The sequence below is a fragment of the Chiloscyllium plagiosum genome, unplaced genomic scaffold, assembly GCF_037043375.1.
Source record: "Chiloscyllium plagiosum isolate Xiang-an unplaced genomic scaffold, Cpla_swu_hap1 HiC_scaffold_4, whole genome shotgun sequence".
NCBI classification, from domain to species: domain Eukaryota; kingdom Metazoa; phylum Chordata; class Chondrichthyes; order Orectolobiformes; family Hemiscylliidae; genus Chiloscyllium; species Chiloscyllium plagiosum.
Genome location: NW_028270142.1, coordinates 97,778,761 through 97,794,293, shown reverse-complemented (window position 1 = coordinate 97,794,293; position 15,533 = coordinate 97,778,761).

Here is a 15,533-nt window from a genome sequence, read left to right as displayed (position 1 = left end):
TCTTTCTCTTTTTTCTCTCTCTCTTTTGAGCAGTTACTTTAGTCTGGTTTACTATGGTTTTGTCTAATTGCCAGTTTTTTTTTCGAAGTGATTCATCTCTGCTGTGGAAAATGTTGGATTAGTGTCTGAATTTTTGTTTAAAATACATAATATCAAAGGACAAGCGTGCACTGAGTCTACTGCCATCTACTTAGTTGCAGGTGATATGTGGATGCTTCTTGTTTTGCTACACAGGAAGAAAGTATTGACTCTTTTAAAAATACCTATGGCTAGTTGCCATAGTAACCCAGACTAAAGTAACTGCTCAAAAGAGAGAGAGAAGAAAGAGAAAGAGAGAGAAAAGAGAGGGGAAGAGAGAGAGGAAAAAGAGAGAGAGAGAGAAAAGGGTCTTGGCTGAACAAAGAATGTGAGAAGAAAGGGAGAAAGAAAGAGGGAGGAGAACTGCCAAGTCCTAGCAAGTAAAAGACTGCTCAAAAAATATCTCTCTTAAAAGTACCTTTTCCATCAGTAACCTGTGATGCAGAAATTCATAACAAGGAGAAAAGAAGACACAGGAAGATCCAAAGAGAAGAACCTACAGCTGCCTGGTTTTAAGATAGGAAGAGTTATTTTGTAAATCTTAATTGGGAGTTTTATCAGACTAGTATTATAGAAGGGAAGGTAAAAGATAGATTAAAAAAAGAAATTGTAAAGAATGGTTAGTTAATTATTCTCTGTTATACTTTAAGAAATAAAATTATTAATTTTTATTTTACATAGTTCTTGGCCACTCGAATTTTTACAGATTACTGCATGGGATAAATCTTTTCTGTGTTCCTGGTTTTAAATTAAGCAGAGGAGTTAACCCTGTGTTGTAACAATAGGTTACAGAGACACATAGATAAGGTGCAGAGCTGGACTGAGAGGTGGCAAATGGAGTTTAATGCGGAAAAGTGATTCACTTTGGAAGGAGTAACAGGAATGCAGAGTACTGGGCTAGTGGTAAGATTCTTGGTAGTGTAGATGAGCAGAGAGATCTCGACATCCGTGTACATAGATCTCTGAAAGTTCTAAGCGTTGCTAAGAAGACATGTGGTGTGTTAAGCTTTTGTTGGCAGAGGGATTGAGTTTCAGAACCATGGGATCATGCTGCAGTTGTACAAAACTCTGGTGCGGCCACATTTGGAGTATTGCATAAAGTTCTGGTCACCGCATTATAGGAAGGGTGTGGAAGCTTTGGAAAGGGTTCAGAAGAGATTTACTAGGATGTTGCCTGATATGGAGGGAAGGTCTTACGAGGAAAGGCTGAGGGACTTGATGCTGTTTTCATTAGAGAGAAGAAGGTTGAGAGGTGACTTAATTGAGACATATAAGATAATCAGAGGGTTAGTTAGATTGGACATTGAGAGCCTTTTTCCTCAAATGGCAATGGCTAGCATGAGGGGGCATAGCTTTAAATTGAGGGGTGATAGATAGAGGACAGATGTCAGAGGTAGTTTCTTTACTCAGAGAGTAGTAGGGGGCGAAGAATGCACTGCCTACAACAGTAGTAGACTTGCTGACTTTAAGGGCGTTTAAATAGTGATTGGATAGACATATGGACGAGAATGGAATAGTGTAGGTTAAATTGGCTTCAGATTGGTTCCACAGGTCGGTGCACCATCGAGGGCCAAAGGGACTGTACTGCGCTGTAATGTTCTATTACCTGAAGTGAAACAACTATTACCTGAAGTGAAAATGTAACACCCCAAGTACTTTTATTCATTATGTATATAATTTCTTCTTTCTTTCACTCAAGAAAACCTTGTAATTGGCCCCTGCATTTTGATCATGGTCTAATATTTTATAAATGAGACGTGATAACTGAACACTAAAATAAATTTTAAACAAATGCTGTCACCATCCATTTGGGATTAAAAGAAGGTAGTTGGATCATCTTGTTAACCTGTGTGTAACATACTCTATGGTTTCATAGTGTCTAAATTCTATCAGTCTTAGTATACTGAATGACTGGATATCCTCAGCACTCGAGGTTGTGTTCCAAAGATTTACAATTCCTTGAATGAAGACATCTCTCTTCATCTCAGTACAAAATAACTGATTCCTTATGATGAAACTGTGTTCCCTAAATTAGATTCTCCAGCCGGAGAGAACCCTCTCCACATCCACACTATCAAGTTTGTACAACAACTTGCATTTACATAGCAATATGGTAAAACATTCCACCGTACATGACAAAAGTGTTATGAAGTTGAAGGCATGTACTGTACCTTTAAGAGAGAGTGAATGTTGTTCTGAACTAAGAGCTTTTATGACTAGATGGTAGTCTCAGAGTGTACTTTAAAACTGAAAATATGTAACATTTGGCTATGAAATGGATATCTGAGTTGTTTGCTGTTTTGACAACAATTTGAATTTAACCAATCAGTTTAAATTACGCCCCAGGATCCTAAAACCCATTTGCATTTCAATTTATTGTTTTGTTAACATTGAACCAATGAGATGATCAGATGTTGGGTATATGAAAATGCAGGTGTTTTGAAAATTGTAGAGAGAGTGAGAATCTGAAATTTGAATTTGCTTTGACTTTCTTTTTGGGTTTTGTCATTTTAACTTTGTTTATTTCAATTTAAAAATTCGATTGCTTGAATTTTCAGCAGATGTTGGAGGTATCAACAGTTTCAACATAAGTAGTTATTAAAGAGGCTCCTGATATTTGAGGTTACAGGGAGCAAGGGGCTTATGGTATTTGAGGTTAAAGGGAGCAAGAGGGTCCTGGTATTTGAGGTTACAGGGAGCAAGAGGCTCCTGGTATTTGAGGTTATAGGGAGCAAAAAAAATTGCAATATTTCTTTAAAAAATTAACTTAAGTATTGATTGAAGTAATTTAAAAATATATATATAATGAGCAATTATATAGACAGAACAGATGATCCATCATCAATGTTAGTAAAATTATGTGAAAAATTTCCTGAAAAGTCTGAGGCCTTTAGAAAACTGGAGGTCTAAACATTGGGTGATGAAAAATGGCCAATAGGTGTCCCTAAAACTGTTCAATTGGTTAAATCGGCTCAGCAATTGATCTGGCAATGTAACATGGGAGCCGGAATGAAAGAGTTAATTGGACTATGGCAACAGTTTTGTGATGAGAGGCACAAAGAATCAGTTTTGCGCTCATGGCAAGATACTGCCACCAAATTGGGGATTGAATTAACTGCAAATGGTGTTATAGAATCTGTTGAGGTTCTTAAAAATGAATGTGCTCAAGCAAAACAATTACAGAAACAGAATGAGAAGTCACAAGTGACTGGTAAACAAACAGAACTACGCAGTTCGATGGTTGGCTTTAATTTTAACGAGGAAGGCAATGATAGATGAGTGGGTTTTTTTTGCAGCTCCCATTTCAAACTCTTCCTTACAGGCTGATCAGTCTTTGGAATGTACAGCAGTTTCACTTAATTCTCACATTCCCGTCACTCCCCCACAGCCCATTTCTAGGTCTTCCCAGTTCAGACTCGTAAATGATCCTTGTACTTCCAAATCTGAAACTGTTGTAAGTTCAGCAGTAATACCCCGATCTAAACCACGGACTACTAAAGCTATAAAGACCCTTGTTCCTCCCTCTCCTTTTCAGGATGCAGAACATATTGCTTATAATACTCATTGTAAGGAGAAATTAAGGCAGTCCAGATCTATTAGTAAGCATCATGTTCAACAACCAGAAACCTTTTCAAATTCCTCTTCTGAAGATACAGATGAAAAGCCCACATTAAAAATGTTCCCTGTAAGGGAACTACCAAACCCACAAGCTGCTGCTCCTAACGCAACTATTCGCATTTATTGCCCATGGAAACCCCATGAAATCATGTCTATTATTAATAATGCACTGGACCGTCACAAGGTGCCTCAACAATTTGTTGATTTCTTAAATACTACAAGTAAGGTTTACGATGGTAATGCAAAGGACCTTTGGTCTCTTTTACAGCAATTATTACCCGCTCTGGATATGCCTGTTTTATTGAACACATTAATCATGACAATTTTACTGACTTTGCTAATGCTGTAATTCAGGAGCAACAAAGACAAGATAATATTCTAGTTGCTGCATCTGCTGTATTGGCAAAACCTATTGACCTTGCTCGTATTCTGGAACCATGACCGAAAAATAAAGAGACTGCTGAGGATTGTTTGGAACATTTTAGAGAATGTTATGAATCTTATTCTGGAGATCAAGGCCGAAATTTTAATGCTGTTAATATTCAGTATAACTCTATGTTATTAAACTGTTTGCCGTCCTCTGTAACCACAGCCGTCAAAACAAATAACTTGGAATGGGTTGAAGCCACTCCTAATCAACTCCGCCGTTCTATCAGAGTTCTATGGAAACATCAAAGTGAAGAAAAACCTCAAGTTCATGTGAAATCGGAATTTGTTGTTCGAGAAGGATCTTCCGAGCAAACATCTCGGCGTAATAATAAAGGTTCTGTAACTAACCGGAACAATGATCGTGGACGTAATCAGAGGGCTCGTTACCCTCCATCCAGAAATATACCTATTGGCTGTTTTAATTGTAATAGCCAATATCATTGGGTCCGTGACTGTCCGACCCAAGTCTGCTCTATCTGTGCCAGTACTTACCATTGACATACTGCTTGCTCTAAAAAGGTATCAAAAGAAGGACACAGAAGACAATTCACCAGTTTTTCTCAGAATAATCCTTTTTCTCAATGACTACATAATTTCCCTTCACGTGTCCTGTCTTTTAAGCAGGAACCTACAGTCCTACTCAAAGTTAACAACAAATGGTATCCTTTTTTAATTGACACAGGAGCTTCAATGTCTTCTGTAAGATCTGACATGGACTAACCAATTTCAAAACAAACGAAGAGTTTGTCTGGTCTACAAGGAGAGAGCAAAGAATATCTACTTTCTGAATGAGTTCCTGTTTATCTTCAAGGTTATTCCCCTACCTCATCGTTTTGTAATTACAAACAAAATGCAGTTTGATGGGACAAGATTTGCTGTGCGCCTTTCAAGTAAAACTTGAATGTTCCCCCGATGGTGTCCAGCTTGATTCCGATTCATACGAACATCAGTTGTATGTATCCACTAAACCACAGTGGTGGTCACTTGATATTGATCCCCAAAACTCTGGAGACCACATTACTCTTGCTTATGACCGAACAGGCCAGGATGAAATTCTTGAAAATTTTTTTACGGATTTAATTGGAACCAAATGGACAGTGCACATTTTGGCCCATGTCACCGGTCCGGAAGGAGAGGCAGATTCTGTTGAAATACTTCCTCGTCTATGGAAGCAAGGGGACTTATCAGCACTTCATATCATTCGAAAGGTTAACCCGCCTCATCATGCTAGAGAACCTGGCCCTATGGTTCACCGTGCAATCACCAAGGCTGACCCACATTGTTATGTGTTACAGATGATCCAAAAAGATTTGACTGTTCAATATTATACAACTCCTAATCCCTGTAGTGCTACACTTCAGCATCATGAGAGTCGAGACATCCTTGATTTAGTCATTCCAGATGTATGGGCTGAGGCATCCACTCATATTGGACTGTGACCTTATTCAAGTTGCTTTAAAACCAGATGTTATCTTGCCATCCATTTGCCAGTATCCGCTGAAACAGCAAGCAATTCCAAGTATTACTTTTTTAATAGAAGATTTCCTCCATCAAGACATCTTAGTCCCATGCCAATCACCTTGTAACACTCCAATTATGGCTGTCCCAAAACCTGGAAAACCAAATCAATACAGAATGGTTCAAGATTTGAGAGCTCTCAATGCCATTGTTCAGCCACTTCATGCCTTAGTTCCAAACCCAGCTCATATTTTATCAAATACACCTGCGGATACTAAATGTTTCGCTGTTGTTGATCTTCAACATGCATTTTTTTCACTACCACTTCATGAGAATAGCCTGTACTTACTTGCCTTTACCTTCAGTGGACAGCAGTTAACTTGGACTCAACTACTCAGGGTTTCGTTCATTCTCCAACACTTTTTTCTCAGATCTTACAAAAACAATTGGAATGTCTAACCTTAACAAGTGGATCTACATTAGTTCAATATGTGGACGACCTCCTTGTAGTCAGCATTGATGAAGAATCAAATAGATCTGATGTTGTCCTTCTTCTGAATTACTTAAAGCACTTGGGTTACTTGGTCTCCTCACAAAAAGTCTCCATCGCACTATGCCAAGTCAAGTTTTTGGGTTTTATTATATCAGCTGATTCATGTGCCCTGGAACAGAGCCGCATAACTCCTACTGTCAACTTCCCAGCCCCAACCACTGTGAGGCAAATGCGCCAATGGCTGGGCATGGTCAACTTTTGCAGACAATGGATTTCCAAAGCATAAATAAAAGCAAATGTCCAAGTTCGGCCGGATCTTTCTGATATGCTGATCCCCAACCTTGATATCAATATGTTCACTGATGGAAGTTCCTTTATCGACCATACTCGTCTTTCAGGTTACGCTATAGTTGATGACTGTGGCTCTATCTTGGAGTCAGCTGCCTTTGATAGCCCTTTTTCAGCTCAGCAAGCCGAACATTTTGCACTCATTCATGCTTGTATTTTAGGGGCAGGACTCCGCACTAACATTTATACTGATTCGCGGTATGCTTTTGATGTTGTACATGATTTTGGGCAACTTTGGAGTAACAGGGGATTTTTAACATCATCTGGTACTCCCATCTCTCACCGACAATTTGTATCAGACCTTGTAACTGCACTCTTACCTCCAAAACAGGTATCTGTTATAAAGTGTACTGCTCATGGAAAAGGCCAAAACTCTGTTGATATGGTTAACCATGCCGCTGACATGGCTGCAAAACAAGCAGCTTGTAACCGCCTCGTGATTGTGCCTAAAATGATGAGTCAGACTGAAAGTTCTGACAAGAATAAGTCTGCCTCGGATAAACTAATGCCAACCATTCAAGATGTAGTTACCTAGCAGAGGGATGCCTCTGAATCTGAAAGGCAGTTGTGGTCTAAAGCCGGCTGTTATTGTAATCCTGTTACTAAACTATGGACCACTCCAACTGGACAGATTTGTATGTCAAATGAACTTGCTTTATGGGTAGTAGATTGTATTCATAATGCTATTTACTTGGTGCTCGTTCAACGTCTGATTTGCTTTTGAATACCTGGTGGCATCCTCGCCTCCAACAGATGGCTCAACAAGTCGGTGATGGATGCCTTACATGTCAGGAATACAATCCTGGAAAAGGCATTCCTTGCCCTGCGGGTCAGGCACCTCTCCATGACAGACCTTTTCAAACTCTTCAATTAGATTTTACTGAGTTATAAAAATGTCAAAATTATGTGTAAATTTGATTTCAGTTGTACTATGGGAAACCCTGATAAGCCTTGTCCTCATTTAAATAGGTCACGTAATAAAAGAGACAAAGGGGGAATGTCACCTTTAACCTATAATTTGTTTTTAGAAACCCCTCATAAAATATTTGCAGAAGATGTTATGCTCCTATTTCAACGAGAGATTCTTTTACCCCTTCTATCCCGCCAAATCTTAATATGGGGATATTGAACAATACTAATGTATTTACAGGACATAATATCTCTTTTAGTTATTACCTATTCCCACCTGCTTCCTCCAATAAATCTTCAATATCCTATCCAAATTGCGACAATGGTAAGGGATGGGGGTGTGCTTATGTAAGAGTGTCTAAAATTATTCCCCATGCTATGATTAAATGTATTAGTCATCATTGCTTTTCTGAAGGACCTCGCATCTCATGTGTATGCCTAAACGTATGCCTATTACCGCTGGAATTCAAACTTTATGTGGAGAAGGTAATAACACCCACCTTCATTGTGATACCCTTAATGGCACTAATATTTTGCCGATTATTGGGTGGGTAGAACCGTTCTGGGATCTCGACCATGTTTCTTATCAGGAAACTCACCTTATTCGATTAAATGATTTTCACCCTCAACGTCGAGGCCCAAATTATGCAATCATGGACTATCCACATACTCCAGGAAGTCACAAAGGTAGGCCCGCTTCTTACTGGGAAGGTCCCTCTATTATCGAAACTAAACCAGGATTTTTTTTTCAGTTATAATAAAGCATCTAACTACCTTGTCCTAAATGAAGCAAGTGCTTCTCGTGCTGTAGCTGTAGGAACACTCTTTCCAATTGCTGTTCCCTGTCCAATTACCTGGCAATGGAATCAAAATTCCCCTCTTAAACGTTCAGTTTCTCATGACTTCTGTGCAGAATGGAAGAATCCAAAGGCCATATCAAGAAGCAAAACTCACTCATTAGCATATGCAGCTCTTAGCATTCTTTCATTAGGAGTGTCTTCAGGAATTATTAGTCATCAGAATCGTAATTATTTGATTTGTGGGCTCACAATTTTTGGAAATGAGACAAGTGCTGCCTTAATAGAAATTAGAGACATGCTTTTAGAATTGCACCTAGTTGCCCAACAAAATCGATGTGCCCTTGATTACATATTTGCGAAAGAAGGTGGAGTTTGCACTGTAGTTAAAGAAAAATGCATTACAGGGGTCACTGATCTTATTGAAAACATTACTACACATATTAATAAGATACACACTTTTGTCAGCCAAATGAATGAAGGGGCGGGATGGGGAGATTGAGGTTTTGGTTCATGGTACAACTGGCTTATTAATATGGCTATGTATGGTGCTATTGTTTTAATTGATCTTTTTATTGGTATTGCTATAGTTAAGTGCATTATTGCTAAAATATTAACTTCTATTGACAATATTGGCTCCACCCAGAAAATGTTTCTTCTCCACTTAAATGAAGACGAGTAAACACCGTTGCCTGCCCTTGGTTCCCCTTCAGAGGAAGAGGAAGTATGGCAGTCTTTTGCTGCTATTGAATTGAATTAATTTGATCTGTGCCTTTATGGTGTGATCATAAAATGAACAAAGGGGAGAATGAGGATCTGAAATTTTAATTTAGGCAACAAAATATGTAGATTTTTATTACAACAAAATGGTTTCTCGATTTAAAAGAATACTACAAAATGGCCTGTGAACCATACTGCCGAACATACTGCTGATTTACAGAATTAACTTGCAGTTCAAAGATAAGAGGACAATAGAGTTTTCATAAGAAAAATACTGACACATTAATTGACTATTTGAACTAACCTTGAACTAATACATGGCATGACAATTTACGTAAATTAGATATCCTTCTTAAAGAAAATACCATTGGATTAGCCTGTCTTCAATCATATCACCATATTACAGTTGATTGGATTTTTCTTTGTAACTAAGAACCCTTTCCCAGGAAATATCATTGGATTAACTTGCTGTAAATCATGTCACTTTATTATATGTGATTGGTCTTTCTTGTAATTAAGGCTGTACTATTTCATAAAAAACATACAAATAGTGTGTAATTTTCAAATATAATTGCCCAACCTCACTCCGGAACATGGAAGCTTCAATCTCTGTGTTGCTGGTTAGAATTGCATCAAGGTACCTTAATTCAATAAACTAATGAACCTTGCTTTTCGAATAGACTGCATTTGTCGATTCTTTAGATCAATCTCCAAACAAGAGGCCCCTCTTAAAGGGACGTAGATCTTCAAGAGCAACTGCCATTAAGAAAGACCCAAGAAATTAAGGAACAAAGAAACATATTTGAAGTAAAAAGAAAGAAGACTGACCCAGGGAGATCTTCAGCCGGAAGAAGAAAGACACTGCTGTGTGGTTTTGAAATTAACTTGATGTAATTTTAATAAGTGTCTTATTGGAACAGCATATTCTTATAGAGTTGGAGGCAGATAAAAAACAATTGATATAAAAGAGGGCTTAGAGCTGTGAATAATTGTTGTTTAATGTTCACTTGTGGCATAAAAAAAATTGATGTTATTATCTTTAAATAGTGGAATTGGGGAGTTCTCTGTCACTCATATTTGAACAGATTATGAAACAAAGTGACCCTTTCTCTGTGTTTGGTTTAATTAACAGAGGGTTCACTGCCGTGTCAGAACAAAACAAAATTGTTTCAATTTTCAACAGAAGGTCAACTTCTCTTCTGAATTCTGTAGATTAATTTTGCTCTTTTCATAGGACCACATTCTCATCCCATCTTTTGACCCAACTTCAAATCTCTAACCCCATAATCTGTCTGTCACAAAGACAGCCTGTAATACATTAGAAATGGTGACATGTCCAGCCCTACCTTTTCTGCCGAAACTCTCTGTACTTTTGTCACCTCCATTGACTTGACTATGACATTGCCGTCCTGGCTGAACTCTCATCCTCTTTATTCAATAGATTTCAATCTATCAAATATTCTGCTGCCCATACCCAATCCTGCACTAGGTACAGGTCACTGATCACATCTCTCTTTGTTAACTGACATTGTTCTGATTATCCATTTTAAAACATGTGTTTAAATTCCTTATGTGTGTGTTTAAATTCCTTAATTGTTTTTCTCGGCCTGACCTCAATCACCCCCACAGCCATTGAACCACTACCTTCAAAATTCTCATATGACATTTTTGTGCATTTCTCCCTATACGCCACCAACCGTGACCATGCTTTTAGCTAGCTAGGCCATATAATTTAGAATTTACTCCCTGAATCCCTCCATATCTCCTACTAATACTTTGGAGTCTATGGTTGATTTCCTTTAGGAGTTAGAGACTATTTAATCAGAGTCGAAAAGTGTGGCACTGGAAAAGCTCAGAAGGTCAGACACTAACCAAGGAGCAGGAGAGTCGTTGTTTCCTGTATAAGCCCTTCATCAGGAATAAGCACATTCCTATATTTACTCAGAGCAAAACACAATACGTTATCTGGTATATGTGTTTATGGAACTTATCAAACTATTTCTGCTAAACCCCATATCATGGGAATCAACTAGGAATTCTGGAAACACACAGCAGTTCTGATGAATGACTCAACTCTGAAAAAAAAACTCATCGACTGTTCAAACAAAACCTTTTAAAACTCAAGGCTTTGGCTTTGTATTAGTTTTTGCCTATACCTCTGTAAAGTACCTTTGGACATTTTCCTACATTAAAGGCAGTACATAATTAGCAAAAAGGTAACTCTCGAACTAGAGGTTCTATTTCATGTAGTTATGAATACAAAGTTTATCAGGTTCATATGTTGTGGGTTTTTTTGTAAGGCTTTTTAAATTTGTTGCTACTGCGTCTAAGGAAGTTCAATCACAGTCAGGTATTCGAAGTGCCTGTGAGATCACAGCCAGAGATGCTGCGGTATCTGCATCAAATAATGGTAAAATGAGTATTTTTCAAATGGTTTAAATTAATTTATAAAAGAAAACAATGAACTGCAGATGTTGGAAACCAGAAACAAAAACAGAAAGTGCTGGAAAAACTCAGCAGGTCGAGCAACATATGTGGAGAAAAACCAGAGTTAACATTTTGCGTCTAGTCGATCATAGCTCGGAAAATACATGCTAAAGAAGGTAATGGGGAGAGGAGGAGTCAATGATTGGTGAAGATGGAGCTCAGGGAGATAGAGAGAAACAGTTGGACATACAAAGGAATGGGTAAAGTCCGCCTGGGAGAATCAATATTTGCTCACGGGGACCATAAATGGCTGATAATGGTTTGTTTGTATCAGCAGTCCATATAGTGAGAAGGTCTGGTGTGTGGGGTGTGGGGTAAGGACATGGGAGAAGGTCCTCAGGTCCGGAAATTATTGAACATGATATTGAATCATAGAATCGCTATAGTGTGGAAACAGGCCATTTGGCCCAACAAGTCCACACTGACCCTCTGAAGAGTATCCCACCCTGACCTACTCTGCTATATTTCCCCTGACTGATGCACCTAGCCTACTCATCCATGAATAATATGGGCAATTTAGCATGGCCAACTAACCTATCCTGCACATCTTTGGACTGTGTGAGGAAACTGGAGCACCCGGAGGAAATCCACACAGACACGGGGAGAATGTGCAAACTCCACACAGTCGCTGAGGCTGGAATCAAACCCGGCTAACCACTGAGCCATCGTGCTACCCCAAACTTGATATTGAGTCCCAAAGGCTTCAGAGGAAAACAAGATGCAGTTCTTCCAGGTGGTGCTGAGCTTTGCTGGAGCACTACAACAAGCCTGAGATAGAGATGTTGGCCAGGGAACACAGCGCTGTATTAAAGTGGCAGACAAAAGGAAGCTCTGTGTCATTTTTGCAGACAGAGGTAATGCAAAGTGGTTGTACAGTTGTCCAGTATATAGCAGGCCATACTGTGAGCAGTAAATACAGTAGACTTGATTGAATGAAGTACAGATAAATTGTTACTTCACCTAGAATGTATGTCTGGTGCCTCAGATGGTGGGGAGTGAGGGAGTAAATGGGCAAGCATTACGTCTTCTGCAATTGTATGGGAAGGTGCCGTATGGGTGTGGGGAATTATTGAGAATGGAAGAGGAATGAACCAGGGTGTCCCATAGGTAACAATCCTTGTGCAATGCTGACAATGGAGTCTGTCAGTCGAAGAAACTTCCTTTTATTTCTAGTTTTGGTTTCTGTCCTCCAACCACCTCTGAATCATTCCCTTTAATTTCATCTACCAGTGCTTTTGGTATAACTCTCTTCAGTTGCATCTTTTCAATAGATTTTGAAAATCCATCTACACCAATCAATGCCAGTACAATATGCCAGTAACTGTTATGAAGAGGATTAAAGAGGCTACAAAAAGATATAGCTTATTTAAATGAGTGCACAAAGATCTGGCAAATGGGATATGATGTGGGAAAATGTAAACTTGCCAATTTTGGCAGGGAGAAAAAGGAAGTATGTTATCTAAATGTCAAGAGACTTTAGCGCGCTGAGATGCAAAGAGATATGAGTGTCCTAGTGCACAAATCCAAAAGGTTAATACGCAGCTACAGAATGTAATTAGAAAAGCTAAAAGAATGTTATCATTTATTATTGGGGAATTGAGTACAAAAGCATGGAAGTGTACTATTGGTCACCTTATTTAAGCAAGGCTGTAAATACATTGGAAGCAGTTCAGACTAATACGCTGGATGGAATCTTAATGAGGTATACAAAGTTAAAAATCACAAAATATCAGGTTATGGTCCAACAGGTTTAATTGAAAGCACTGGCTTTCAGAGTGCTGCTTCTTCATAAAGTGGTTGTTGAGTACACAATTGTAAGACACAGAATTTATAGCAAAAGTTTACAGTATGATGTAACTGAAATTATACCTTGAAAATACCTTGATTGTTTGTTAAGTCTCTCATCTGTTAGAATGACCATGTTAGTTTCACTTCTTTCACACGTAAATCGCAAAACCTTTTTTTAAAAAGTTACATTCTCAGGTGAACTTTAACAATTGGTGTCAGCTCAGATAATGTGTTGAAGGTGTTAGCCCCCTGTGTGCTGCTGTCTGTGCCAAAATGTTTAGACTGATTCTAATCTAAAAAATGAATTAACAGAATCTTACATGGATTCATGCAGTTTTTGAGCAAAGCACAATGTAACTCTGCAAGTTACAGAGGTACAGAGAACCAGAAAGGTACCCAATGAATTCAGCTCACTGCTTACTCCAAATGACCTCCTCAAAAATTGCATGAATCCATGTAAGATTCTGTTAATTCATTTTTTAGATTAGAATCAGTCTAAACATTTTGGACATTCAGGCCCCAGCATGTCAAACACTCTATATGGCCACTGGCCACGTGCACCTCATGCCCAAGGACATTGGCATCTGATATGTGCCAATCTCTAAGAATTATCACAATACATTTCCCATTCACATACAGGTTGCTTCTGTATTTCAACGCTGTGTCACAGGCAGCTCTCATTATAATGTTTCAGCAAGGATATTGTATGCTCAGGGACATGCATCCAGCTCAGAGACTGGACCAGGCTGCATCTTCAGGCTCTTAGCACTCAGTCACTTTGACTCTACTTGGATGCTCACAGCATCTTTGTCTCGCATTGCCTTGACTTGCTTTTTTGAGTTTTGCCTCTTCATTAGATAACAGATAATTAGATAAGATTGCATCTGTCTTGCCTTGGAGTTTGGCACAAACATAAAAAACAGAAACATGTCATGGTTGTCAGCAGATCTCAGTAAGTTCAGGAAGTTAGACTTCAGTCTGGGGTCCCAGCCCAATAAGTCAAAGGCAGCCTCTGATACCAATCCAAGAGCTTGGAAATAGTCAGCCACTTGTGGCGGTCTGAGTCAGAAGGTTCTTTGCATAAGGGGTGAGAAGCCAAATGTCAGGGAGCCCAACAATGTTGCTGTGAAAGACCTTGTGCCTTTCTGCCCTAAACATGTGTTGTTTTCCTCTTGGAATGAGAGAGAGGCAGGTAATGAAAGAGATGAAAGCACAGCTGTTACATTTGGTGCAGGTGTGGAGGTATCCTGCACAAGTAAGAAGGTAGTGCAGTGGGCAGGCAGGGTTAGTGATGATGAGAATTGGGGTGGGTGACAGAGAGTGAGGAAAGCCGTTGCCTTAATGGGAGGTGAGCACAGTAGCAGAGACAGAGTAAGTTTGAGGTGTTGGAGAGACAATAGTGGCATTTATGCTGACAGAGTAAAAAAGGTAATATTTCAAAAGGTTGATTCTCATTATTGTTCTTTTTTCCACATGTCTGGATGGTTGTGGTTCTAGCGACACTCTAGAGGTTCAATACCATACAGAATAAAGAAGCCTGATTGACTGGCAACACATCCACTCCCTTCAGCATTCACTGCCTCCATTACCAGTGCACAGTAGCAGAAGTAACTACCATCTACAAGATGCACTGCAGCAACTCACCCAGTTTTCTTTGACAGCAGCTTCTAAGCTTTTGACTGAAAGGACCAGTGCAGCAGATGCATGGAACACCACAGCTTTCAAACCACATACCAACTCTTGGGAAATAAGGCAAGGCAGGTGACTGAGGTGTCAATGGGGGAGCACTTTAGGGCCAGCGACCATAATTCTATTAGATTTAAAATAGTGATGGAAAATGATAGACCAGATCTAAAAGTTGAAGTTCTAAATTGGAGAAAGGCCAACTTTGACAGTATTAGGCAAGAACTTTTGAAAGCTGATGAGGGGCAGATGTTCGTAGGTAAAGGTACGACTGGAAAATGGGAAGCCTTCAGAAATTAGATTATGAGAATCCAGAGAAAGTATATTCCTGTTAGGGTGAAAGGAAAGGCTGGTAGGTATAGGGAATGCTGGATGACTAAAGAAATTGAGGGTTTGGTTAAGAAAAAGAAGGAAGCATATGTAAAGTATAGACAGGATAGATCGAGTGAATCTTTAGAAGAGTATAAAGGTAGTAGGAGTATACTTAAGAGGGAAATCGGGAGGGCTAAAAGAGGACATGAGATAGATTTGGCGAATAGAATTAAGGAGAATCCAAAGGGTTTTTACAAATACATTAAGGACAAAAGGGTAACTAGGGAGAGAATAGGGCCCCTCAAAGATTAGCAAGGCAACCTTTGTGTGGAGTCGCAGAAAATAGGGGAGATACTAAACGAGTACTTTGCATCAATATTTACTGTGGAAAAGGATATGCAAGTTATAGACTA